Below are 24,277 nucleotides of genomic sequence, written 5' to 3'. Positions count from 1 at the left end.
TGCCCAGGTGGCCAAGAAGGCCAATGGCATCCTGGCCTGCATCAGGAACAGTGTGGCCAGCAGGAGCAGGGAAGTCATTGTGCCCTGTGCTCAGCACTGCTTAGGCCACACCTTGAGTCCTGTGTCCAGTTCTGGGCCCCTCAGTTTAGGAAAGATGTTGAGTTGCTGGAAGGTGTCCAGTGAAGGGCAACAAAGCTGGGGAGGGGTCTGGAGCACAGCCCTGTGAGGAGAGGCTGAGGGAGCTGGGGTTGCTTAGCCTGGAGAAGAGGAGGCTCAGGGGAGACCTTCTTGCTCTCTACAACTCCCTGAAGGGAGGTTGTAGGCAGGTGGAGGTTGGTCTCTTCTCCCAGGCAACCAGCACCAGAACAAGAGAACACAGTTTTAAGCTGTGCCAGGGGAGGTTTAGGCTGGATGTTAGGAAGAAATCCTTCCCAGCAAGAGAGATTGGCCATTGGAATGTGCTGCCCAGGGAGGAGGTGGAGTCATCCCTGGAGGTGTTTAGGAAGAGCCTGGCTGAGGCACTTGGTGCCATGGTTGAGTTGATGAGATGGTGTTGGGTGGATGTCAAGAAGAAGGGGCCAGTCTCTTTTTAATGGTGTGCTGTGGTGGGACAAGGGGCAGTGGATACAAACTGGAACCCAGGAAGTTCCACCTCAATGTGAGGGAAAGCTTTAACTGGGAAGTTGCTTTAGCCTTGGAGCAGGCTGCCCTGGGAGGTTGTGCAGTCTCCTTCTTTAGGGACTTTCAAACCCATCTGGATGCCTTCCTGTGTGACCTGCCCTAGCTGATCCTGCTTTGGCAGGGGGTTTGCACATGGTCATCTCCAGAGGTCCCTTCTAACCTGTAGCATTCTATGATTCTCTGACTGTTTGAGCTCTTTGGATTAGGCCAATGAGTCTTTAACCTGGAATTTCTGTTTAAGGATTGTGTTCTACAGCCAACAGCTGTTGAGCTGAAGACCTCAAATAGGCTTCACCTGGTAGGTGTGAGCTCTGCTGTCAGCAGGGAGAAGTGAAGGATGGGTGTGGAGCTGCTGCTTTGCTTGCTATGGAGCAGCCATTGCTGTGGTTTGCTTTGAGTTTTGTGAATTGCTGTTTTCCTTCTGCACAAGGCAAGGCAGAAGGATGTGATTTGCATGGGGAATGGGCAAGGTGAGTGTGCTGCCACGTTCTTGCCCCTCTGATGAGAGCAGCAGCAGCCAGCTGCCCTTTAAGAGGAGAACTCAGAGCCCTGCCCAGTGGAGGTTACTCTTGGCTTGGCTGAGAATTGCATGCAGTGGTTAAGTCTCTTGCAAGCCTTCTCCTCACATTCTTGGAAACATTCAGCTCTATTTCAAACCTGCAAGGCCACAATAAACCTCCTCAAAGCCCTGCTAAGGAGTTCAAATTAAAGGTCAGGAGCAGACACACACTTTTCTTGTGGTGGAATTACAGGATGGAGCGAGTTGGGTGATGCATGGCTAGACTTGGAGCTATGAAAGATCAAAGAGGTAATTCACACTGGTGTGGCAAATGCAGGAAGGGACCCATAGATGGTAATTTCCAATGCACAGACTGCTCTGAGGCATTTGAGTTGGAGCCTCTTCTTCTACCCTCTTGGGTATCAACAGATCTGGGGGAGGGGTGGGGTGTCTGAGGGACATCTCTCATCTCAGTGTTTTCTGTTGTTGTGTTTCACCTTTAAACTTGCTTTACATTGAAAATGTCATCAGGCTTTATCTCCTTGGTGGGTTGGTGGAAGGGTGTTTTTGAGGGGGGAAAAAGAAATGTGGTGCTGGAGAAATCTGGCTGCAGTAATCACCAAAGCTTAACACAACATGGGTAGCAGGGGCAGGGAGGGGATGCTGCCCCTCTGCTGTGCTCTGCTGAGACCCCACCTGCAGGGCTGGGGCCAGCTCTGGAGCCCTCAGCACAGCACAGACAGGGACCTGATGGAGCAGGGCCAGAGGAGGCCACAGCAATGCTGGCAGGGCTGGAAGCCCTCTGCTGTGAGGCCAGGCTGAGAGAGTTGGGCTTGTTCAGCCTGGAGAAGAGAAGGCTGCAGGGAGACCTTCTGGTGGCCTTGCAGTGCTTCAAGGGCTGATCAGAAAGCTGGAGACAGGCTTTTGAGCAGGGCCTGTTGTGAAAGGACAAGGGGTGATGGTTTGAAACTATAAAAGAGGGGGGTTCAGACTGGAGGGAAGGAAGAGATTTTCTCCAGTGAGGATGTTGAGAGCCTCTCCTAGGTTGCCCAGAGAGGTAGTAGATGCCTCATCCCTGGCCAGGTTATTTGGGGCTCTGAGCAAGCTGCACTAGTTGTAGATGTCCCTGCTGAGTGCAGGGATGTTGGACTAGCTGACCTTGACAGGTCTCTTCCCACCCAAACCATTCTGTGATTCTATGAATATGTAGGGGCAAGGTAAGTAGATGTTATGATAATTATCCAAATGAGTACTCTGCTTGTTTCTTGAATTTGATGACTGATTAAGCAACCAAGGATTTTGGGAGAGGAGACAGGGCAGGAGGAAGGTCTCATGTCTTCTTGCAGCATGCTCTGTCTTGGTCTGTGTTCAAAGAACTTAGCTTTTTGTCTTTGTCTTCTGTTAACCTGCATGGTCTTTTCTAGAAGAGAATAGAATTAACCAGGTTGGAAGAGACCTTTGAGATCATCAAGTCCAACCTATCACCCAGCACCATCTCATCAACTAAACCATGGCACCAAGCACCCCATCCAGGCTCTTCCTAAACACCTCCAGGCATGGTGACTCCACCACCTCCCTGGGCAGCACATTCCAATGGCCAATCTCTCTTGCTGGGAAGAATTTCTTCCTATCTCCTAGCCTGAACTAGGGGAGGTTTAGACTGGAACACTTTCTTTGCTGCAGGAGTGGTCAGGCACTGGAGCAGGCTGCCCAGGGAGGTGGTGGAGTCCCCATCCCTGGAGCTGTTCAAGAAATGTGTGCCCATGGCACTTGGGGACATGGTTTGATGGCCATGGTGGTGGTGGGTTGGTGGTTAGACTCCATGTCTTAAAGGTCTTTTCCAACCCAAACTATTTCATGATTCTCTATCTCCAAACCCAACACCACCACTTCCTCCTGTACTGGGGAGAAACCTGACAGCAAAACCTTTACCAGAGTGGTGAGACACTGGCACAGGTTGCCCAGGGAGTTGTGGGTGCCCCCTCCCTGGAGGTGTTCAAGGCCAGGTTGGATGAGACCTCGAGCAAGCTGGGCTGGTGGAAGGTGTCCCTGCCCATGGCAGGAGGGAGGGTTGGAACTGGATGATCTTTAAGGTCCCTTCCAACCCAAACCATTCTATAAATCCATAAAAACCAAGTGATAAATCTTCTCTTAACCATGAAGGCCAAGTCTTGAAACACATCTTGAGCTACTTAGGTATTGCCAGTCCAAAGGGACAATATGGAAACCCTCCAACCTGGTCTCCTGGGAGGGGCCATCCACAAACCTCCCTGGGCAACCTGTTCCAGCATCTCATGACCCCCACTGTCAAGAATTCCTTTCTGATGCCTAATCTAATATCTAGAATCATTAAGATTGGACATGGCCTCTATCACCATAAAGTCCAACCTTCTACCCACTAGACCATAAAGCATGAAATCCTATTCCCTCAGAGACAGAGGTAGTGCCCAGCTGAACCTCTGACATTTCTGGTCATCTGGCAGTGGTATTTGTTAGAGACACTTCTCCTTTGTTCCAAACTACATTCCCTTCTGCTGCTGCTTCCACCACATCAAAGATACTGCAGTGGTTCTCTGCTAATGTAGAGAGAGACTTTTTGAAAGCCCTGGGAAGGATTTTGCTGATGCAGCAGCTCGCTCTACTGATAATACAAATGATTAAAGCATCAGCTTGGGGCTTGGGACTGGTCAGGAATGTTGTCTCCCTCTTGTTGGGGTGTTTTTTTCCCCCTGCTGCTGGTTTTTCAGTCACTGAAGTCCAATGAGGGCAGATAAGAGAGAGCACAGGATTGCAGCAAGAAAGTTCTCTTATTTCCAAAGGCTGTTGAGCTGCTCCTTTTTTTCCACCCCCTGTAATAAAGTTTATTGCTTCCTCTGTATTTGCCCTGTGTTAGGGATACTTTCCACTTGCTGGGGAATTTGGTTCTGTAGACTTCTTCAGTTTGCACCCCCAGATTTGCTGATTCAGCTCACTTCTCTCAGACTCAACACTAATTAACTTCTCTTGGCCTTGCTTTGTTTATTTCATTCTCTTAGTAAGGTTTAGTGATGCAGCACATCCTGCATTTCTTTTCCCCCCTGTTTTTCCCTCCTCCTGTCACCACACAGAGAAGGCTTTTTGCTAACCCCTGGGAATAATTCAGAGTCTTAAAGGATGTTCTTCTTCAATGTGCCAGGTTCTGCACATTGGCCACAGCAACCCCAGGCAGTGCTGCAGGCTGGGGTCAGAGTGGCTGAGAGCAGCCAGGCAGAGAGGGACCTGGGGGTGCTGGTTGATGGTAGGCTGAACATGAGCCTGCAGTGTGCCCAGGCAGCCAAGAGGGCCAATGGCATCCTGGCCTGCATCAGGAACAGTGTGGCCAGCAGGAGCAGGGAGGTCATTCTGCCCTGTGCTCAGCACTGGTTAGGCCACACCTCGAGTCCTGTGTCCAGTTCTGAGCCTCTCAGTTTAGGAAGGAGGTTGAGTTGCTGGAAGGTGTCCAGAGAAGGGCAACAAAGCTGGGGAGGGGTTTGGAACACAGCCCTGTGAGGAGAGACTGAGGGAGCTGGGGTTGCTTAGCCTGGAGAAGAGGAGACTCAGGGGAGACCTTCTTGTTGTCTACAACTCCCTGAAGGGAGGTTGTAGCCAGGTGGGGGTTGGTCTCTTCTCCCAGGCAGCCAGCACCAGAACAAGAGGACACAGTCTCAGGCTGCACCAGGGGAGGTTTAGGCTGGATGTTAGGAAGAAGTTCTATACAGAGAGAGTGATTGCCCATTGGAATGTGCTGCCCAGGGATGTGGTGGAGTCACCATCACTGGAGGTGTTTAGGAAGAGCCTGGCTGAGGCACTTGGTGCCATGGTTGAGTTATTTAGATAGTGTTGGGTGATAGGTTGGACTCAATGGTCTCAAAGTTCTTTTCCAACCTGGTTAATTCTATTCTATTCTCTCAAGTGCCTCATTGAGCAGAGCCTGAGCTGGGAAGTCCTGACCAGAAGTCATAGAATCACAGAACATTAGGGGTTGGAAGGGACCTATGGAGATCACTGAGTCTGACACCCCTGCCAGAGCAGGATCACCTAAAGCAGATCACATAGGAACACATCCATGAATCAGTTCTGGTCTGCCTCACACCAGGCCAACAAGAAAAATAAACAAAGACCTTCAACCTCTATGAAAATGGATTAAATGTTTCAGCTCTGAAAGAGAGGACTGCTGAGGAAATGTGGCAGACAACAATTAAACCATGGCAAAGTGCAGAGAGAAGGAGGCAGGAGTGGTCACTGATGGCTTGCAAGGACCAGATGCCATAAAGCAAGAGGCAGCTGGGTTCAGACAAAGAGAAGGAAGTGCTGTTTCCTAAGGGCAGTGTTTGTACCTTGCAGTTTATTGCCATGGGATGTTGTGATTAGCAGTGCTCAAAAGCAGGGCTCAAAAAGCCTGACAGTAATAACCCAGGGCCAGTTCAATTAAACCAAGCCAGGGAGAGGCAATTCAACACCAAGACCTGTGTGCTGTCCCTGCCCCAGGAAGCCACAGGATCACAGGATGTCAGGGGTTGGAAGGGACCCAAAGGGATCATCGAGTCCAACTCCCCTGCCAGAGCAGCAGCATAGAATCCAGGACAGGTCACACAGGAACACATCCAGATGGGGCTGGAAAGGCTCCAGAGAAGGAGACTCCACAACCCCTCTGGGCAGCCTGTTCCAGTGCTCTGTGACCCTCCCAGTGCAGAAGTTCCCTCTTGTGTTGAGGTGGAACCTCCTGTGCTGCAGCTTACATCCATTGCTCCTTGTCCTATCCCAGGAAGCAAGTGAGAAGAGCTGAGAGTCCCTCAAGTGCAGGTTGTCAGGAAGGGGCAGTGAATTTGGAGTTGGAGACTTGATGGGATGCTTGGTGCCATGGGTTAGTTGTTTAGGTGGGCTGGATTGGTTGATGGGTTGGACACAATGATCTTGAAAGTCTCTTCCAACCTGGTCTATTCTATATTCTAATATATCCAGCAGGAATGATCCCTGTAAGGTGAGATGGTGGTGTGCTCTGCCCTGGGCAGTTTGGGTGGAGAGAGCCCATCATGATTGCTGCTTCATAACACAGTTCTGAAAGGAGGTTGGAGTGAGGTGGGAATTGGTTTCTTTTCCCTGCTATCAGGGGATACTAGGGAGGAAGCAGCCTGAAATTGTGCCAGGGGAGGTTTAGGTTGGAACAATTTCTTTGCTGTAAGAGTGGTCAGGCACTGGAACAGGCTGCCCAGGCAGGTGGTGGAGTCACCATCTCTGGAGCTGTTCAAGAAATGTGTGGTCACGGTTTGATGGCCATGGTGGTGGTGGGTTGGTGATTAGACTCCACAGTCTTAAAGGTCTTTTCCAACCCAAACAATTTTATGATTCTCTGATCTCCAAACCCAACATCACCACTTCCTTACTAAAGTTGGTGAGGGGTTTGGAACACAGCCCTGTGAGGAGAAGCTGAGGGAGCTGGGGTTGCTTAGCCTGGAGAGGAGGAGACTCAGGGGTGACCTTATCACTCTCTACAACTACCTGAAGGGAGGTTGTAGACAGGCAGAGGTTGGTCTCTTCTCCCAGGCAGCCAGCACCAGAACAAGAGGACACAGTCTCAGGCTGTGCCAGGGGAGGTTTAGGTTGGATGTTAGGAAGAAGTTCTATACAGAAAGGAGGTGGTGGAGTCGCCGTTATTGGAGGTGTTCAGGAGGAGACTTGATGGGGTGCTTGGTGCCATGGGTTAGCTGTTTGGGTGGGTTGGATTGGTTGATGGGTTGGATGTGATGATCTTGAAGGTCTCTTCCAACCTGGTTTGGTTTACTCTAAATAAAGGTTTATTCCTCCTGTACTGGGGAGAAACCTGACAGCAAAACCTTTACCAGAGTGGTGAGACACTGGCACAGGTTGCCCAGGGAGGTTGTGGGTGCCCCCTCCCTGGAGGTGTTCAAGGCCAGGTTGGATGAGACCTCGAGCAAGCTGGGCTGGTGGAAGGTGTCCCTGCCCATGGCAGGAGGGAAGGTTGGAACTGGATGATCTTTAAGGTCCCTTCCAACCCAAACCATTCTATAAATCCATAAAAACCAAGTGATAAATCTTCACTCAACCATGAAGCCCAAGTCTTGAAACACAGTTCTGGGCCCCTCAATTTAAGAAGGACATTGAGACTCTTGAATGTGTCCAGAGAAGGGCAACAAAGCTGGGGAGAGGTCTGGATCACAGCCCTGTGAGGAGAGGCTGAGGGAGCTGGGGTTGCTTAGCCTGGAGAAGAGGAAGTTGGAACTGGCTGATCCTCGAGGCCCCTTCCACCCCGACAATTCTGTGATTCTATGATAAGGTTGTGAAGGTTTTTCTCCTATTTTTTTTTTCCTTCCCCCCCCTCCCCTGTGTCTGTCTTTCCAATGTTGGGTTTTCAAGGTTTCTTTTCTGTTTTCCTCCAGTTTCTGTCTTTCCACTTTTGGAGGGTACCCCCCCCCCAATCATCCCCCCCTTTTTTTTCTTCTTATGTCTCTTTCCATTTTTTTCTTTCCTCTTGGTGCCTGTCTCAGTCTTTCCAGCTTTGGAGGCTTTTTTCCCCCCTTACTTTTCTTTTTATTCCCCTTTTCCTTTTTATCCTTGTGTCTGCCTTTCCAGTTTCTCCTGGCACTAATTTGATAACAACCTCTCTGCCTAAAATACACCCAAGGTTACACAAAGGCTTTCTGCAGGGCTCAGAGTAACCTCCTGCAAAAGCACATGGTGCCTTTGATTGTGAAGAGGTAGAACCTGAGCTCCCATGCACAAAAGGAGTAAGATTTCTGCTTTCCCCCCAGTGAATTGCTTGCTGTTTAAAGGGGGGAACAGTAGTAAGGCAAGTTTGCCTCTGTGTTCATTGATATGGATTGCATACTCAAATGGCATCTGATAGTTCTTGGAACTGGCCTTCAGAGTATGAAAAGCACAGTAAAGAGAAACAGCCACAATAAACTATTTATCCACCCTTTATGGTGAGCTCTGCACCTGGTTTGGAGCACAGGGTGGGCAAATATTGCCTGTAAACGTTTGGGGGGGGGGGGTTCTAGCTGGTTGTGGTGGGTTGAAATTTCCCCCCAAACATTAGCTTTGCCAGACCCAGCTCACTTGGAAGCAAATGAAAGCTGTATTTACAGGCAAGATGAGAAGCTGCAGTGGAATGCAATGAGTATGTACAAATATACAAGATTCACTGGTATTTACAGTTGACAGACAGCACAACAACCCTCCCTGGTCAAGAGAGCAGGGGAAGCTACCAGCTTCTCCTTTTCTGTCCCCCCACCCCCTGTCCAAAAGGGAGAAGAGAAAGGAGCAGACAAGGTTGCTGTTAGGCTTAACCAAAACAGTGCAGCCAAGGTCAAGCAGAAGCAAGGTAGTATCTCTCCAGAACAATGAGGAAGGGAGAGGAGGGGAGAGGAGAGACAAGGGGAGAGGAGAGGCGAGGGGAGAGGAGAGACAAGGGGAGAGAAGAGGAAAGTTGGCAAAGTGGACATGAGCTGGCACTAAGCACTGCCAAGGCAGCCCCAGCTGTGTCCTAGGTTCATCCCCAGCAGTGTGGGCAGCAGGGGCAGGGAGGGGATTCTGCCTCTCTGCTGTGCTCTGCTGAGACCCCACCTGCAGGGCTGGGGCCAGCTCTGGAGTCCTCAGCACAGCACAGACAGGGACCTGATGGAGCAGGGCCAGAGGAGGCCACAGCAATGCTGGCAGGGCTGGAAGCCCTCTGCTGTGAGGCCAGGCTGAGAGAGTTGGGCTTGTTCAGCCTGGGGAAGAGAAGGCTGCAGGGAGACCATGGAGCAGCTTTTCAGTGTTCGAAGGGGTCTACAGGAGAGCTGGAGAGGGACTTTGGAGAAAGACCTACAGTGATAGGACAAGAGGTAATGGCTTCCAACTGGAAGAAGCTGGATTTAGATGAGACATTAGGAGGAAAATCTTCCCCAGGAGGGGGGTGAGACACTGGAACAGGTTGCCCAGAGAAGTTGTGGAGTCTCCAAGCATGGGGGTGTTCAAAGGCAGGGTGGATGGGGCCTTGAGCAACCTGCCCATGTGTCTCTGCCCATGGCAGGGGGATTGGAAGTAGATGATCTTTGAGGTCCCTTCCAACCCCAACCATTCTGTGATGCTGTGGCTTGACTGAAAGGAGTAAAAGAATGAGGCTTTGTCAAGCACCCAGCTTTGAGAAATGCAAATCAGTCTCTGCTCTGCAGAAATACCCAGAGTCTAAGGATGATTTCTTCTCAGAGAGGACTTCAGAGGTGGGGAAGTGGGAAAGACTATGTGAAGTGTAAACAGCCTTACTACTGTGCCTGGAAAATATGACCACGAGCCAGGATGGTGCTGAATGGAAGTGATTCTCTCACTTTGGTTATAAGACTCTTGGGCAACCTCCTCCAGCAAGTGATATCATTTCACTGACTTGATAGCATCACACTGCAAAGACAAGGGGGGAAAAAAAGCCCACACACCAGAAGGAGCTGGGAAATGGGAAATGTGTGTCAGGGGAACAGTGCTTCCAGACAAACCCAAGATGCTCAGCAGCTTTCTGTAGAACAAAGGCCACATTGTCTTTGCAGTGTGAAGAGGTGAAAAGAGGTTCCACTGTCACACAATCACAGAATGGTTTGGTTTGGAAGGGACCTTAAAGATCATCTGGTTTCAACCCCCCCTGCCATGGGCAGGGACACCTTCCATTCGATCAGGTTGCTCAAGGTCACATCCAGCCTGGCTTTCGACACTTCCAGGTCTAAAGGCTCCACAGCTTCTCTGGGCAACCTGTTGCAGTGCCTCACCACCCTCATGGGGAAGAATTTCTTCCTCCTGTCTAATCTAAATCCAGTTTGAAGCCTTTACCCCTCGTTCTGTCACTCCATGCCTTTGTCAAAAGTCCTTTTCTAGCTGTCATGTAACCCACTTCAAATACTGGCAAGCAGAAAGGCTGCTCTCATGTCTCCCTGGAGCCTTATCTTCTCCAGGCTGAGCAACCACAACTTTCTCAGCCTGTCTTCACTGTAGAGGGATTTCAGCCCTCAGATCATCTTTGTGGCCTCCTCTGGACCCACAGAATCACAGACTGCATTGTGTGGAGAATAAATCTGATGAAGAGCAACTGAAGGAGCTGGGGATGGTGAGCTGGGAGAAGAGGAGGCTGAGGGGAGACCTCCTGGCTCTCTACAACGACCTGAAAGGAGGTTGTGGAGAGCTTGGTGCTGGTCTCTTCTCACAGGTAATTAGTGACAGAACAAGAGGGGATGGCCTCAAGCTGCCACTGGGTAGGTTTAGACTGGACAGCAGGAAGAAGTTTTTCCTAGCAGGAGTGGTCAGGCATTGGAAATGCGCTGCCCAGGGAGGTGGTGGAGTCCCCAACTCTGGATGTGTTTAATGGTGTTTTGGCTGTGGTGCTTGGAGCTATGGTTTAGGGGTGACCCTTGTAGGGTAGGGTTCTGGGTTGGACTGGGTGATCCTGAGGGTCTTTTCCAACCTGATTCTGTGACTCAATGATTTCTGGAGGTCCCTTCCAACCCCTAATGTGAAGATCATCTTGTCCCATTTGGTGGTGATAAAACAGGTGTCAGGATTGTGGTTTCTCTCCTGCAGCTGACCTTGAGCCTGTTTCTTTCCAACATTCACTATGCTGTTAAGTTGAGGATGGGACCATTTGGAATGGGTAAGATGACCCAGTGCTCTTATGCAATTACTGCTACAGTCCCCAGGGAGATCACCAGAAAAAGAGGAGACATTCTCAAGCTGTGCCAGGGGAGGTTTAGGCTGGATGTTAGGAAGAAATTCTTCCTAGCAAGAGAGATTGGCCATTGGAATGTGCTGCCCAGGGAGGTGGTGGAGTCACCATCCCTGGAGGTGTTTAGGAAGAGCCTGGATGAGGCACTTGGTGCCATAGTTTAGTTGATGAGATGGTGTTGGATGATAGGTTGGACTTGATGATCTCAAAGGTCTCTTCCAACCTGGTTCATTCTATTCTATTCTGTCAGTGGGGACAAACAGTGCCAGAACTGAAGGGAAAAACTGGATGCTTTTCCCAACCACCATTGTCCTGTAGGGCAGCACAAATGGCTGGTACTGGAGATGGTTGACTCCCTATCTTCTGCTCTGCTTCAATTCCAGCTTTATGGAACTCAGGAATGTTCCCTTAGCTGCTGTAGTGTTCAAGGCTCAGCTTCTAGCAAATGAACAAGGAGCTGCAAGATGATGGAAGTGTGATTTCCTTTGAACTGTGAGACACAGTGATGTGATTCCAGGCCTAGGTGAAGGGCAATGAGAAAAAAGGGTCCAAAATTAATGTTGTTAAATCATTTAAATTCAATATTATTCTATTTCACAGAATTGTTTGCTTTGGAAAAGACTTCCAAGATCATCCAGTCCAACCATCAACCCAACACCACCATGGCCATTAAACCATCTCCCAGAGTGCCAGGGCCACACATTTCTTGAACACCTCCAGGGTTGGTGCCTCCACCACCTCCCTGGGCAGCCTGTTCCAGTGCCTGACCACTCTTGCAGGGAAGAAATCGCTCCTCATCTCCAACCTAAAGCTCCCCAGCACAATTTCCAGGCCATTTCCTCTGGGTTTGTCACCTGATACTAGGGAGAAGAGACCAAGCCCCACCTCATTCCAACCTCATTCTCTCCTCAGCCTCCTCTTCTCCAGACTAAACCAGCCCAGTTCCCTCAGCTGCTCCTCACCAGCCCTGTTCTCCAGACCCTTCTCAGCACCGACCAACACACAGGAGCCAAAAGAGCCTCATGGCCTCCTTGGCACTGGCCCTGTGCCCACCTTACCCCACATTCAGCACATCAAGAGAGCTTTCTGGCAGAGGAGCTTTCTGCCACATGAAGCATGTTTGAAGTCAGTTGGCCCAAGCCCACCTCCCTGGCAGCCTGTTCCAATGCCTGACCACTCTTGCAGCAAAGAAATTGTTCCTCATCTCCAACCTAAACCTCCCCTGGCACAATTCCAGGCCATTTCCTCGTGTTCTATCACCTGATACTGGGGAGAAGAGGCCAACCCCCACCTCACTCTAACCTCCTTACATGGAACTGCAGAGAGCAATGAAGTCTTCCCTCAGCTTCCTCTTCTCCAGACAGTCATATGTGTGTTAAGTTTTTCCTGAGGCACTCTGTTCAGTGCTGAGCTTCTCAGGTCATCTTTTTGGTGGCAAAAAACTAGGAGTCAACAGTTCATTTAGGAGGGGGTGGTAGAAAGCAGAGTACTGCCAAAAGAGCACCTTGGGATGGAAATTGGTTTTTCATCCTCTCTTCCCCATTCAGTGCTTGTATCTCAAGCAGGAAGAAATCTTCATCTGTGACTTAGGAAGCTGCATTTGAAGTTATTAGTGCTTCAGAGTGGGGTATTCTGGGGCTTCCAAGAGAAAGCTGGTGGGGGAGGTGCCTAGTTTGGGTTCATCTGCTGAGAACCACATCTGCAAGGCCATTTGTTTGAGGTGGTTGTGTCAGCTCACGTAGGGCAAGGCAGAGTTATGGGAATTGCTCACATACTTGGACAGTTGTCAGTGACTGAAGGTATGTGCCTTAGAAATGTGGAAGAGGGGGAATTCTGTGCACTGAACATTTTTCAGAGGTGTACTCAGTGACACTGTGATTAATTTTCTGTTCCAAGCTAGTTATGTGGCACTGCTGGGAACGTTGAGAGATGGTGTGTGACACTGAGCTGGGTAGGCAGTGGGATCTCAAGGCACTTCTGTCACTTGGTTGGTTACTCCTGCAGTAGATTGTGTATTGACTTCACAGTGATCAGAAGCACAGAATTGCTTGAGTTGGAGCACCCTCTGCTATGAGGACAGGCTGAGGGGGCTGGGATTGTTTAGCCTGGACAAGAGAAGGCTCCAGGGAGACCTAATAGCAGCCTGCCAGGACCTGAAGGGGGCTACAAAAAGGATGGAAGAGACTGTTTACAAAGGCCTGCAGTGACAGCACCAGGGACAATGGCTTCAAACTAGAGAAAAGCTGATTTAGATTGGATGTTAGGAACAAGTTCTGCACCATGAGGGTAGAGGAACACTGGAACAGGCTGCCCAGGGAGGTGGTTGGGGCACCATCCCTGGAGATACTCAAGGTAAGGCTCAACAGGGCTCTGGGCAACCTGATGTAGTTGAGGATTGACTAGATGACCTTTGGAGGTCCCTTCCAACCCAGACCATTCTATGATCATCAGGTCCAACCATCAATCTAAGACCACTGTGGCTGTTAAACCATGTCCCAAAGTGCCATGTCTACACATTTCACTCTTTCCTTGTCTACAGCACATTGCAGGGACACCTCCCACTAGCCCAGGTTGCTCAAGGCCTCATCCAGCCTGCCCCTGAACACCTCCAGGGAGGGGTGGTTGATGTGGTTAGCTGGATAAAGCAGAGGAGAAGTGGGAACTGCTGATATCTCTCCAGCAGCAGCATTCTCAGTCCCTGCTGGTGTGCTCAAGGAGCTGATGTTGTTTATGATCTCAAGGATTGCGCAGTAACACAAAGCTGATGTTAACATGAGGCAAAGATTGTATCTGGCAAGTACCAGCACCATGAATTTCACACCTCAAACCCTGCCAGTATAAACCAGTGGTTGACTCTGTGTGTGGCTTTGCTCAGCTGCAGTGCAGAGGAGTTTGTGCTGCTGCCCTCAGTTATCATAAACTTGTGCATCACTGACCAGTTTCTTATTGCTGGGAAAGTGGAGGCCAAAGAGTCCCTCTGGTTGGTGTGGAAGATGTAGTATCTGTGGGTTTAGTGAAGGGTCATAGAATAATGCAATTGTCAGGGTTGGAAGGGACCTCAAGGATCAGCCAGTTCCAACCCCCCTGCCCTGGCCAGGGACACCTCACACTACAGCAGGTTGCTCACAGCCACATCCAGCCTGGCTGCAAACACCTCCAGGGATGAGGCTTCCACCACCTCCCTGGGCAACCTGTGCCAGGCTCTCACCACCCTCATAGGGAACAACTTCTTCCTAACATCCAATCTCAATCTACCCATTTCCAGTTCAGTTCCATTCCCCCCAGTCCTATCATTACCTGACACCCTCAAAAGTCCCTCTCCAGCTCTCATAGAAGGGTTTGGGTTGGAAGGGACCTTAAAGATCACCTAGTTCCAAGCCTTCTGCCACAGGCAGGAACATCTTCAACTAGACCAGGTTGCACAGAGCCCCATCCAGGCTGGCTTTGTACATTAGGTGCTCAAAAAAGGATTGGATGTGGCACTTGGAGCCATGGTTTAGATGTCAGGAGGTGTTAGGTATTAGGTAATAGGTTGGGTTTGATGATCTCTGAGGTCTTTTAGAACCTGGTTGATTCTGTGATTTCCAGGCATGGGACATGCACAGCTTCTCTTGGCAACCTGTTTCCCTGTCTCACCACCATCACAGTGAAGAATTTCTTCATAATGTCTAATACAAACCTCCACTGTAAGTTTAGAGCCATCACCCCTTGTCTTACCACTATACACCCTTATAAAAAGTCCCTACCCATCTTTCCTGTAGGTCCCCTTTAAGGATGGGAAGGCCAAAATGGGAAGTTAGAGAACATTTTGCCATGAGAACTCAAACCTTGGCACTCAGTGCAATAGACTCATGGCATGGTTTGGGTTAGAAAGGACCTTTAAAGTCCTCTAGTCCCTAGTCAGCAGGGATATCTTTAAGCAGAGCAGCTTGCTCAAAGCCCTGCCTAACTTGGCCTGGAATGGTTCCAGGGATGGGACATTAAAACTAGACAAAATTACTTTGGAATAGAATAGAATAAACCAGGTTGGAAGAGACCTTCAAGATCATCGCATCCAAGCCATCAACCAATCCAACCCACCTAAACAACTAAACCATGGCACCAAGCACCCCATCAAGTCTTTACCTTCCCTTCATACTCTTTCAGCACAAAATGTGAAGTTGTGCTGGCACAAAAGCCATACTGGAACCCTTTGTGGCTTGGGAAAAGGTTTTGACTAAGCCTGGAGGAGAGAGGTGGTGGGAGTAGCTCCGGAGTAGCAGTGGGATTGGGAGCTCCAGGCGAGCAGCTGGGCTTGGTCATCTCAAAGGTCTCTTCCAGCCTCAACAGTTCTTTGGCTCTGTATTCAGTATTCTGGTTCTCAGTATTCTTGTTCTCAGTATCCTTGTTCTCATTCTCTTTTCAGTCTTGAACAGGTGGGAGGGAGATTTCAAGCTGGCATGTGTGATGTATAGAAGCTGTTCCAAGGTGAAGTGTGAAACTTCTGGTTGTCCATAGCCTTGACAAAGTGCAGCTCTTTGAGGAAATCATCTACTTGTAGCAGGAAAGAGGAGATTTCTCCCTCACTAATGAATTTTTAGACAGCAGAAATTACTTTCCAGAGATGATGGAGGATTCTGAGTTTGGAAGTAAATGTCAGTGCTCAGGAGGAATTCTTGCTGAGCAGCTTTGGCTATAAAAGGGCTGAGATCTAACTTCAGGTAATGCAATTTTCATGCCAGGGGTCTTTTTTTCCTCCCCTTCTCTTCTTTCTTTTGTACAAGCTTAAAACCAAGCATGTTTTATCCTTGCAGATGCTCCACTGGTGCTGCTCAGCTTTATCACATTAATCACACACTAATGCTTTCACAGTATCACAGGACATTAGAGGTTGGAAGGGACCTGCAGGGATCAAGTCCAACCCCCCTGCCTGAGCAGGATCACTCAGGGCAGTCTGCTCAGGAATGCATCCAGGTGGGTTTTGGAAGTCTTCAGAGAAGGAGACTCCACAGCCTCTCCGGGCAGCCTGCTCCAGGGCTCTGTCACCCTCACTGTAAAGGAGTTTCTCCTCATGCTGAGGTGAAATCTTCTATGTTCAAGCTTGAACCCGTTGTTTCTTGTCTTATTACTGCACACCACTGAAAAGAGCTTGGCCCCCTCTACTTGACACCCACCCCTCAGATGTTGATACACATTGATCTGATTCCCTCTCAGCCTTCTCTTGTCAAGGCTAAACAGCCCCAGGGCTCTCAGTCTTTCTTCATAGGGGAGATGCTCAACTCCCCTGATCATCCTCGTGGCTCTCTGTTGGATTCTCTCCAGCAGGTCTCTTCTTTCTTGAACTGGAGAGCCCAAAATTGGATGCAGTATCTCATCAGGGCAGAGTAGAGGGGGAGAAAAGCCTCCCCAGCCCTGCTGGCCGCACTTTTCTTGCCACACCCCAGGACACCATTGGTTCTCTTAGCCACAAGGGCACATCGCTGTCCCATGCAGAACCTGCTGTCTAGTAAGGACTCCAAGGTCTTTCTCCATGGAGCTGCTTTCCAGCAGGGCAGCCCCTAACCTGTACTGGTGCCTTTCAGAAGCATTGTTGTACATCTTGTGCAGCCAGACACCTCCACATCTCACAACTGCTTTGCATCACAGCTCTCCCTCCTGCCAACATCATACCCCAAGCTAAACGATGCTCTCATTACCAGATCTCTATGTGTTTTATTAGATCTTAGATAAAGGGCCCCATAATTTCTTGTAATTAAGGCCAGATTTAGTTGCAGGCATGTGGGTGAAGATAAAGAAATGGGTTGTGTTGGAAAACAATGTTGATATTATTCTGTCAGTGCTCCTGCTTGTAGATGTCTATCAGCAGGGTGTAAAAACCTGGTTTCCTGTCTTAGTGTGTGCTGATAATAACAACAACTCAGCTTGGTAGGTAAGGAAATGTAGAGCTTGCACAGCAAATGAGTCTGACTTGCAGATTTCAGATGGCATTTTGTCTTGTTTTCTTCTGCTTTTTAATCCTTATTCCCCTTTTTGCTTTCAATTTGCTCTGTTTTTCCTGAAGAAAATGTTGGGGGTTTGGGGTTTGGAGGTTGGAGGTTGGGGTTGGGGTTTGGTTTGGGGGTGGTTTGGTTTGGGGTTTTTAATTGGGTTTGGTTTGGGGTTCTGGGTTTTGGGTTTGGTTCTGAGTTCTATGTTGGGTTCTGGAGTTTGGATTTGGGGTTTGAGTTTGGGGTTTGGTATTGGGTTTGGTTTGCTGGGGTTTGGTTTGCTTGGGTTTGGGGTTTGGGTTTGGGGTTTGGTTTGCATGGTTTTGGGGTTTGGTTTGGGGTTCTGGGTTTTGGGTTTGGTTCTGAGTTCTGTGTTGGGTTTGGGTTCTGAGTTGGGTTCTGGAGTTTGGATTTGGGTTTTGAGTTTGGGGTTTGATGTTGGGTTTGGTTTGCTTGGATTTGGGGTTTGGTTTCCTTGGGTTTGGGGTTTGGTTTTGGGGGTTTGGTTTGGGGGTTTTGTTTGGGTTTGGTTTGGGGTTCTGGGTTTTGGGTTTGGTTCTGAGTTCTGTGTTGGGTTTGGGTTCTGTGTTGGGTTGTGGAGTTTGGATTTGGGTTTTGAGTTTGGGGTTTGGTTCCCTTGGGTTTGGGGGTTGGTTTGGGGGGTTTGGTTTGGGTTTGGTTTGGGCTTCTGGGTTTTGGTTTTGGGGTTTGGTTTCCTTGGGTTTGGGGGTTTGGTTTGGGGTTTTTGTCTGGGTTTGGTTTGGGCTTCTGGGTTTTGGTTTTGGGGTGTGCTTCTGAGTTCTGTGTCGGGTTTGGGTTCTGTGTTGGGTTCTGGAGTTTGGATTTAGGTTTTGAATTTGGGGTTTGGTTTGGGGGTTTGGGTTTGGTTCTGAGTTCTGTGTTGGGTTTGGGTTCTGTGTTGGGTTCTGGAGTTTGAATTTGGGGTTTGGTGTTGGGTTTAGTTTTGGGGTTTGGTTTGCTTGGGTTTGGGTTGGGAGTTTGGGTTTGGGGGGGTTGTTTGGGGTTTTTGTTTGGTTTTGGGTTTGGTTCTGAGTTCTATGTTGGGTTTGGGTTCTGTGTTGGGTTCTGGAGTTTGGATTTGGGTTTTGAGTTTGGGGTTTGGTTTGCTTGGGTTTGGGGTTTGGTTTTGGGGGTTTGGTTTGGGGTTTTTGTTTGGGTTTGGTTTGGGCTTCTGGGTTTTGGGTTTGGTTCTGAGTTCTATGTTGGGTTTTCATTCTGTGCTGGGTTCTGGAGTTTGGATTTGGGTTTTGAATTTGGGGTTTGGTGTTGGGTTTGGTTTGGGGCTTTTCTTGGGGGGTTTTTGTTTGTTTTGTTTGGTGGTGGTTGTTGTTGTGGCTTGGTTGGGGGGTTTGGAGGGGTGGTGGTGTGTTGGTTTGTTGGGATTCTTTTTCTCATTCTTTCCACCCACCCACTCACTCCTGAGTTTGGATGGTGGCTTACAGATCAAGTGAACTGGTCTCCAGGGGGAAACCAGATGGGAATGGCAGTATTTGCCACAGAAATTGGGAAGCCATGTGTAGTGGGTTGAAATTCCGCACAACAAAAAATTGCCAGACCAGCTCAGCTGGAAAGCAAATGAAGCTGCCTTTACAAGCAAAACTCCAATCTAGACATGTGGAAATGCAATGTATATGTACAAAACAGACAATGTTTACAGGTATCTACAATTTGCAAACAATACAAGAACCGCCCCCTGGACAAAACCAGGGGGTTACCAACAGCGTCCTCCTCTTCCTCCCTGTACATGGGAGAAGAGAAAGAAGAGCAAAGAGTAGCTGCTTAGTACTTAGCCACAACAAAGGAACACAGCCAAGTTCAGCAAGCTTAGCAGAAGCAGCAGCTATTATCTGCTAGGGTGAAGGAAGTAGAAAAGAGAGTTGGTTTACACAACTGCCTCTGTGGTGGCTTGCAGGCCACTGGGATCATTCAGACCGTATCATCATTTCCCCTTTGCACATCCAGTGGGGATTTATTTACATTCTACCACTTTCTTCCTCAATCTGTGGGGAGATTTTCCTAGGCACAGCCTAAACCTTGCCACACCAGGGAGCTATTTTTGTCCCTTTGAGATAAGCTGAAGTGTCAGTTTGGGCCTTTCTGCTTTGTCGTAGGGAACACCAAGCCGGTGATGTCAGGTGTTGGGTTTAAGTTTGTTTCCAGCCCTTAACACACATACCTTTCTGCCTAGGTATTTCTGACTCTTATGTCCTCAAGTGGTGTTTAACAAGCTTAACAGAAGGATTTGCAATTATCTAATAGCACCTGAAAATTGCTTACCCAGTGACAGGAGGAAGTGTCATTTGCATTCCATATCTGATGTTGAATCTGCTAATCCTCCGCAGAGCCCTGCCAGGAAAAACAATGTAGACAGGCTTGAATTTTATGAAAATCAGCCAGCAAGCAGGCTGCTTCCTACTCCCCTGTGACACCCTGCAAGAGAATCATAGAGTTGTCAGGGTTGGAAGGGACCCCAAGGATCATCCAGCTCCAACCCCCCTGCCATGGGCAGGGACACCTCACACTACAGCAGGTTGCTCACAGCCACACCCAGCCTGGCTGCAAACACCTCCAGGGATGAGGCTTCCACCACCTCCCTGGGCAACCTGTGCCAGTCTCTCATCACCCTCATGGGGAACAACTTCTTCCTAACATCCAATCTCAATCTACCTACTGCTATTTTTGTTCCATTCCCCCCAGTCCTATCACTCCCTGACACCCTCAAAAGTCCTTCCTCAGCTTTCTTGTAGCCCACTTCATAGTATCATAGTATCAGTCAGGGTTGGAAGGGACCACAAGGATCAGCTAGTTCCAACCCCCCTGCCATGGGCAGGGACACCCCACACTAGATCAGGCTGCCCAGAGCCTCATCCAGCCTGGGCTTAAACACCTCCAGGGACAGTGCCCCAACCACCTCCCTGGACAACCCATTCCAGGGCTTCACCACTCTCATGGGGAAGAACTTCCTCCTCACCTCCAGCCTGAATCTCCCCACCTCCAGCTTCATTCCATTCCCCCTAGTCCTATCACTACCTGACACCCTCAAAAGTCCCTCCCCAGCTTTCTTGGAGCCCCCTTCAGATACTGGAAGGCCACAATGAGGTCACCTGGGAGCCTTCTCTTCTCCAGACTGAACAGCCCCAACTCCCTCAGTCTGTCCTCAGAGCAGAGCAGCTCCAGCCCTCTGCTCATCCTCGTGGCCCTTCTCTGGACACCTTCCAGCACCTCCAGATCCTTCTAGAGAAGCCTTCAAGCCTTCTGAAATGTAGTTATTATTTCAGCTGTTTTCTTCCTCGTGCTTTAGTTGCAGGTTCTTCACAGAGGGTCCATGAACAGTCTTTGCCCCTTGGGCCTTCTTGCCTCACCCCAGCAAAACTACATCTCCAGTTTTGCTCTTGTTTATATAAATCAATCCTCTGTATTGTGACAGGTTTTTTTGCCTTCATTAATGAGAGTTCATTATGCCCAATTAGGAAATGTTTACTCATGCCAGCAGATAGTGCTGTATGAAATCTGATAGCATTCTGTGAAAGCACCACCAAGATAAGAGACTGGGAAGGAAGAAAAAACAAGCATTTAAAAGATGTAAGTCAAGATAAGAAAACCATCTTGGGGTTGGGGTTGGAGGTTTTTTTTGGTCAATATTTTCCTCTTTTCTTTGAGTCTGGCTTCTGGTGCAGCTGTGTAACCAAGAGTAGGTCAAACCACATCCATTATTTATTGGCCTGGTTAGCAAACAAGGACACCTTTGACTACAGCAAATTGTGAGGTCAGTTTGCTGTGCAGGCTGTTTTCTATTTATGTCCTCCCAAAACTTTCCATTTGGCATGAGCTGCTCTGGGGGAAGCAAGAGGAACTTGGAGGGGGGTTGGTAGGTGGTGGGGGGAGAGGCTGGGGGGAAGCAGGAGAGGGCTTGAATATGTGGAAAGCTGGCACGAGTGTAGTTGTGCTTTTTATTTGCTATCCACGTGCATCAGATCAGGTTACAGCCCAGGCTCCCCATAAAAGCAAATTTTCCTCCACCTTGGAGGAACTGCAGGAGAGAAGAAAAAATATATATATGGCAAGGAGATAATTTTTTTGCAGCTTGGTGTGCACTGAAATTACTCAGTATTTCATTTGCTTCCAACTGGGCTGGGCTGGCAAAGTTAGTGTTGGGGGTGGGGGGTGGAATTTCAACCCACCACAAGTATCAGGCCCCTCAGTTTAGGACGGAGGTTGACTTGCTGGAATGGATACAGAGAAGGGCAACAAAGCTGGTGAGGGGTTTGGAACACAGCCCTGTGAGGAGAGGCTGAGGGAGCTGGGGCTGCTTAGCCTGGAGAAGAGGAGACTCAGGGGTGATCTTATTGCTCTCTACAACTACCTGAAGGGAAGTTGTAGACAGGCAGAGGTTGGTCTCTTCTGCCAGGCAACCAGCACCAGAACAAGAGGACACAGTCTCAGGCTGTGCCAGGGGAGGTTTAAGTTGGATGTCAGGAAGAAGTTCTACACAGAGAGAGTGATTGCCCATTGGAATGGGCTGCCCAAGGAGGTGGTGGAGTCACCATCATTGGAGGTGTTCAGGAGGAGACTTGCTGGGGTGCTTGGTGCCATGGGTTAGTTGTTTAGGTGGGTTGGATTGGTTGATGGGTTGGACACGATGACCTTGAAGGTCTCTTCCAACCTGGTTGTTTATTATTATTATTATTATTATTATTATCCTATCTTCCTACAGTTTAACACTGGAAGAATTTAATCATAGAATTGTTGGGGTTGGAAAAGACCTCCAAGATCATCAAGTCCAACCATCAACCTAAGACCACTGTGGCCTTTAAACCATATCCCAAAGTATTATCTCCAGACCTTTCTTGAAGTGATACTGAGCTGCCCAGACTTGATTAAAACTAACTTGCCAATTTAAAAGTAACTTGCTTGTGCTGCTGAAAGGGGGTAAATGGAGCTGGGTTTCAACCATCATGGCACTAAAGGCACAAAAATAATACCTCTCATGCTCTTACCAACAATGCCCAAACAACCTGTGTGCATTAAGGGCATGATGCTGCCTGACTGGAGTGGTGAAAGGTGGATTCCCATTCAAGAAGGACAGGGAACTGCTGGAGGGGGTCCAGCAAAGGTCTGCAAAGATGATTAGGAGACTGGAACATCTCTCTGATGAAAAAAGGCTGAGGGACTTGGGACTTTTTAGCCTGGAGAAGTCTAAGGGGGAATCTTCTCAATGCTTATCAATACTTAAAGGGTGGATCACAGAATGTTAGGGGTTGAGATGACCTCAAAAGATCATCCAGGCCAACCCCCTGCCAAAGCAGGATTATCTAGAGCAGGTCACACAGGAACACATCCAGGCAGGTTTTGAATGTCTCCAGAGAAGGAGACTCCACAACCTCTCTGGGCAGCCTGCTCCAGGGTTCTGGCACCCTCACAGTGAAAAAGTTTTCCCTTCTGTTCCTGTGAAGCCTCCTCTGCTCCAGCTTGTGCCCATTGCCCCATGTCCTGTCATTGGAAATCACTGAGCAGAGCCTGGCTCCATCCTGCTGATTACCCTTCACATCTTCATAAACATGAATGAGGTCACTCCTCAGTCTCCACTTATCCAAGCTAAAGAACCCCAGCTCCCTCAGTCTGTCCTCAGAAGGGAGATGTTCTACTGCATTCAGCATCTTTGTGGCTCTGTGCTGGACTCTTTCAAGCGGTTCCCTGAGGTCCTCCTTGAGCTGAGGGGCACAGAATTGGGCACAGTATTCCAGACGTGGCCTCTCCAGGGCAGAGTAAATGGTTGTCAGGGGGACAGGGCCAGTCTATTTTCAGAATGCTAGAAGAAGGAGAAATAAAATCAGCTACTATGTTGAATGATCCATGAATTGTGGTAGCAGCACTCTCACTTGTTCCCATTCTTCTATCCTGAGCAGTGCCCCATCCTGCTGATCCATCTTGGAAGATACTTTTCCTATCCTGAACTTTGCAGTGGTGTTAGAGGGGTTTGAGCAACATTTGTGTGCTTCTATTTCAAGGAAGGAATGAACTGTGGGGGGACCTGATTGCTTCAGGGCTTGCTCATAACCTTTCATCTGGAGGCTGATGATTGTCTTTGCTCTTTCAGGTTACCTTGCTGCTGATTAGCACCTTCTATTTCGGTCATAGCATGTGTTGAAAGGTTGGATATCTCTAGAGTGTGAAATGTGTGCTCCTCTGGTAATAGTCTGGTCCCACCCAGGTCGTTGCCTGGATGGTGTTTTTCCCTTGCAAGAGAAGTAAACTCATCCTCCTGGAAGGAGTGAGGAGTCTGATTGCTTCACTTTTTGGCTTGCATTTATCTTTTATGGCTTTTGGGTAGCACTCAACAAGGTAGCACTCAGCAAGGCAGAGCCACACTGTGTAGCTCTGGTGCTTCTTTGGGTATTTTGGCTTGCATTTGTCTTTTGTAACCTTTGGGTAGCACTCAACAAGGCAGCACTCAGCAAGGCAGAGCCATACTGTGTAGTTCTGGTGCTTCTTTGGGTATTTTGGCTTGCATTTGTCTTTCATGACCTTTGGGTAGCACTCAGTGAGGTAGCACTCAGCAAGGCAGAGCCACACTGTGTAGTTCTGGTGCTTCTTTGGGCATTTTGTCCTAAACCTCACCATACTTCTGAGTTGCTCTCTTCATTTTCAACATAAACTGAGGCCATCCAGCATTTAAACCGATTAGTTCCTTCAGGACAGAATGATGATGATTGGTTGCTGTTTGTTTTCCATAGGTTCCTGTTCCTAATCCTTCTCTGGATTCTGGCCTGTGTTCAGAAGGACCATCCACAGACAGTAGCTTTGGAGGTGCCCTGCAGGTTGAGGTAAGCTGTGAGTTTTTCCTCAGTATCTTCTGAAGTATATTCATGAAGCCATGATTTAAAAACCAAATCCAACCTGAACTCCCAGTGCATGAAGTTGAGCTTTCTGCTGCTTGGTTTGTTGGTAAAACCATCTTTCAATCAGTTCCACTCTGTGTCAGCTGGGGGAAAAACCCCAAACAACAAAACACAACACACCAAAACATAAAAGCAGGGGGGGGAAAAGGGAAATCCTTTAACTTCTCTGCCATGATCCTGAGTGCATACCCCATCTGCACAGGGGTATGCAGAGAGATTCCTGAATGAATGCCCTTGGCAGCTCCAAGCAACATCTCTGGTTTGGCAGGAGTCTCCACTCCAGCTTGTTTCTCCAGCTGGGAATTTGCATGGGCTGAGTGCCCCTGGAGCTGATTCTCCTTTGTAACATCTGAGTTAGGTCTCCTGGAGCACTGCAGTTTGCCATCCTCACCTCTGTGTTTGTATCTCTTTGTGACCAAAATTCTGCTCTTCTCTGCAAAGTCCTGCCTAGAGAGCCCTAAATCAGCCTTAAAGCATGCCCTAAACATGT

General features: G+C 48.9%; 1 protein-coding gene across 3 annotated transcripts in view; it reads left to right on the top strand.

The window, feature by feature from the left end:
• LYPD6B (LY6/PLAUR domain containing 6B) overlaps positions 1-24,277 on the top strand; it is an 84,590-nt gene that overhangs the window by 48,265 nt on the left and 12,048 nt on the right. For all 3 annotated transcript variants that reach the window (XM_068158679.1, XM_068158681.1, XM_068158680.1), the window contains one exon: positions 23,623-23,712. The gene's annotated coding sequence lies outside the window, so the exon portion shown is untranslated. The remainder of the gene's footprint in view (positions 1-23,622; positions 23,713-24,277) is intronic.

The sequence above is a fragment of the Melanerpes formicivorus genome, unplaced genomic scaffold (assembly GCF_026170545.1).
Source record: "Melanerpes formicivorus ecotype bairdi unplaced genomic scaffold, bMelFor1.0.p_v2 SCAF_41, whole genome shotgun sequence".
Classification (NCBI taxonomy): Eukaryota; Metazoa; Chordata; class Aves; order Piciformes; family Picidae; genus Melanerpes; species Melanerpes formicivorus.
This window is presented reverse-complemented; position numbering and strand designations above follow the sequence as displayed.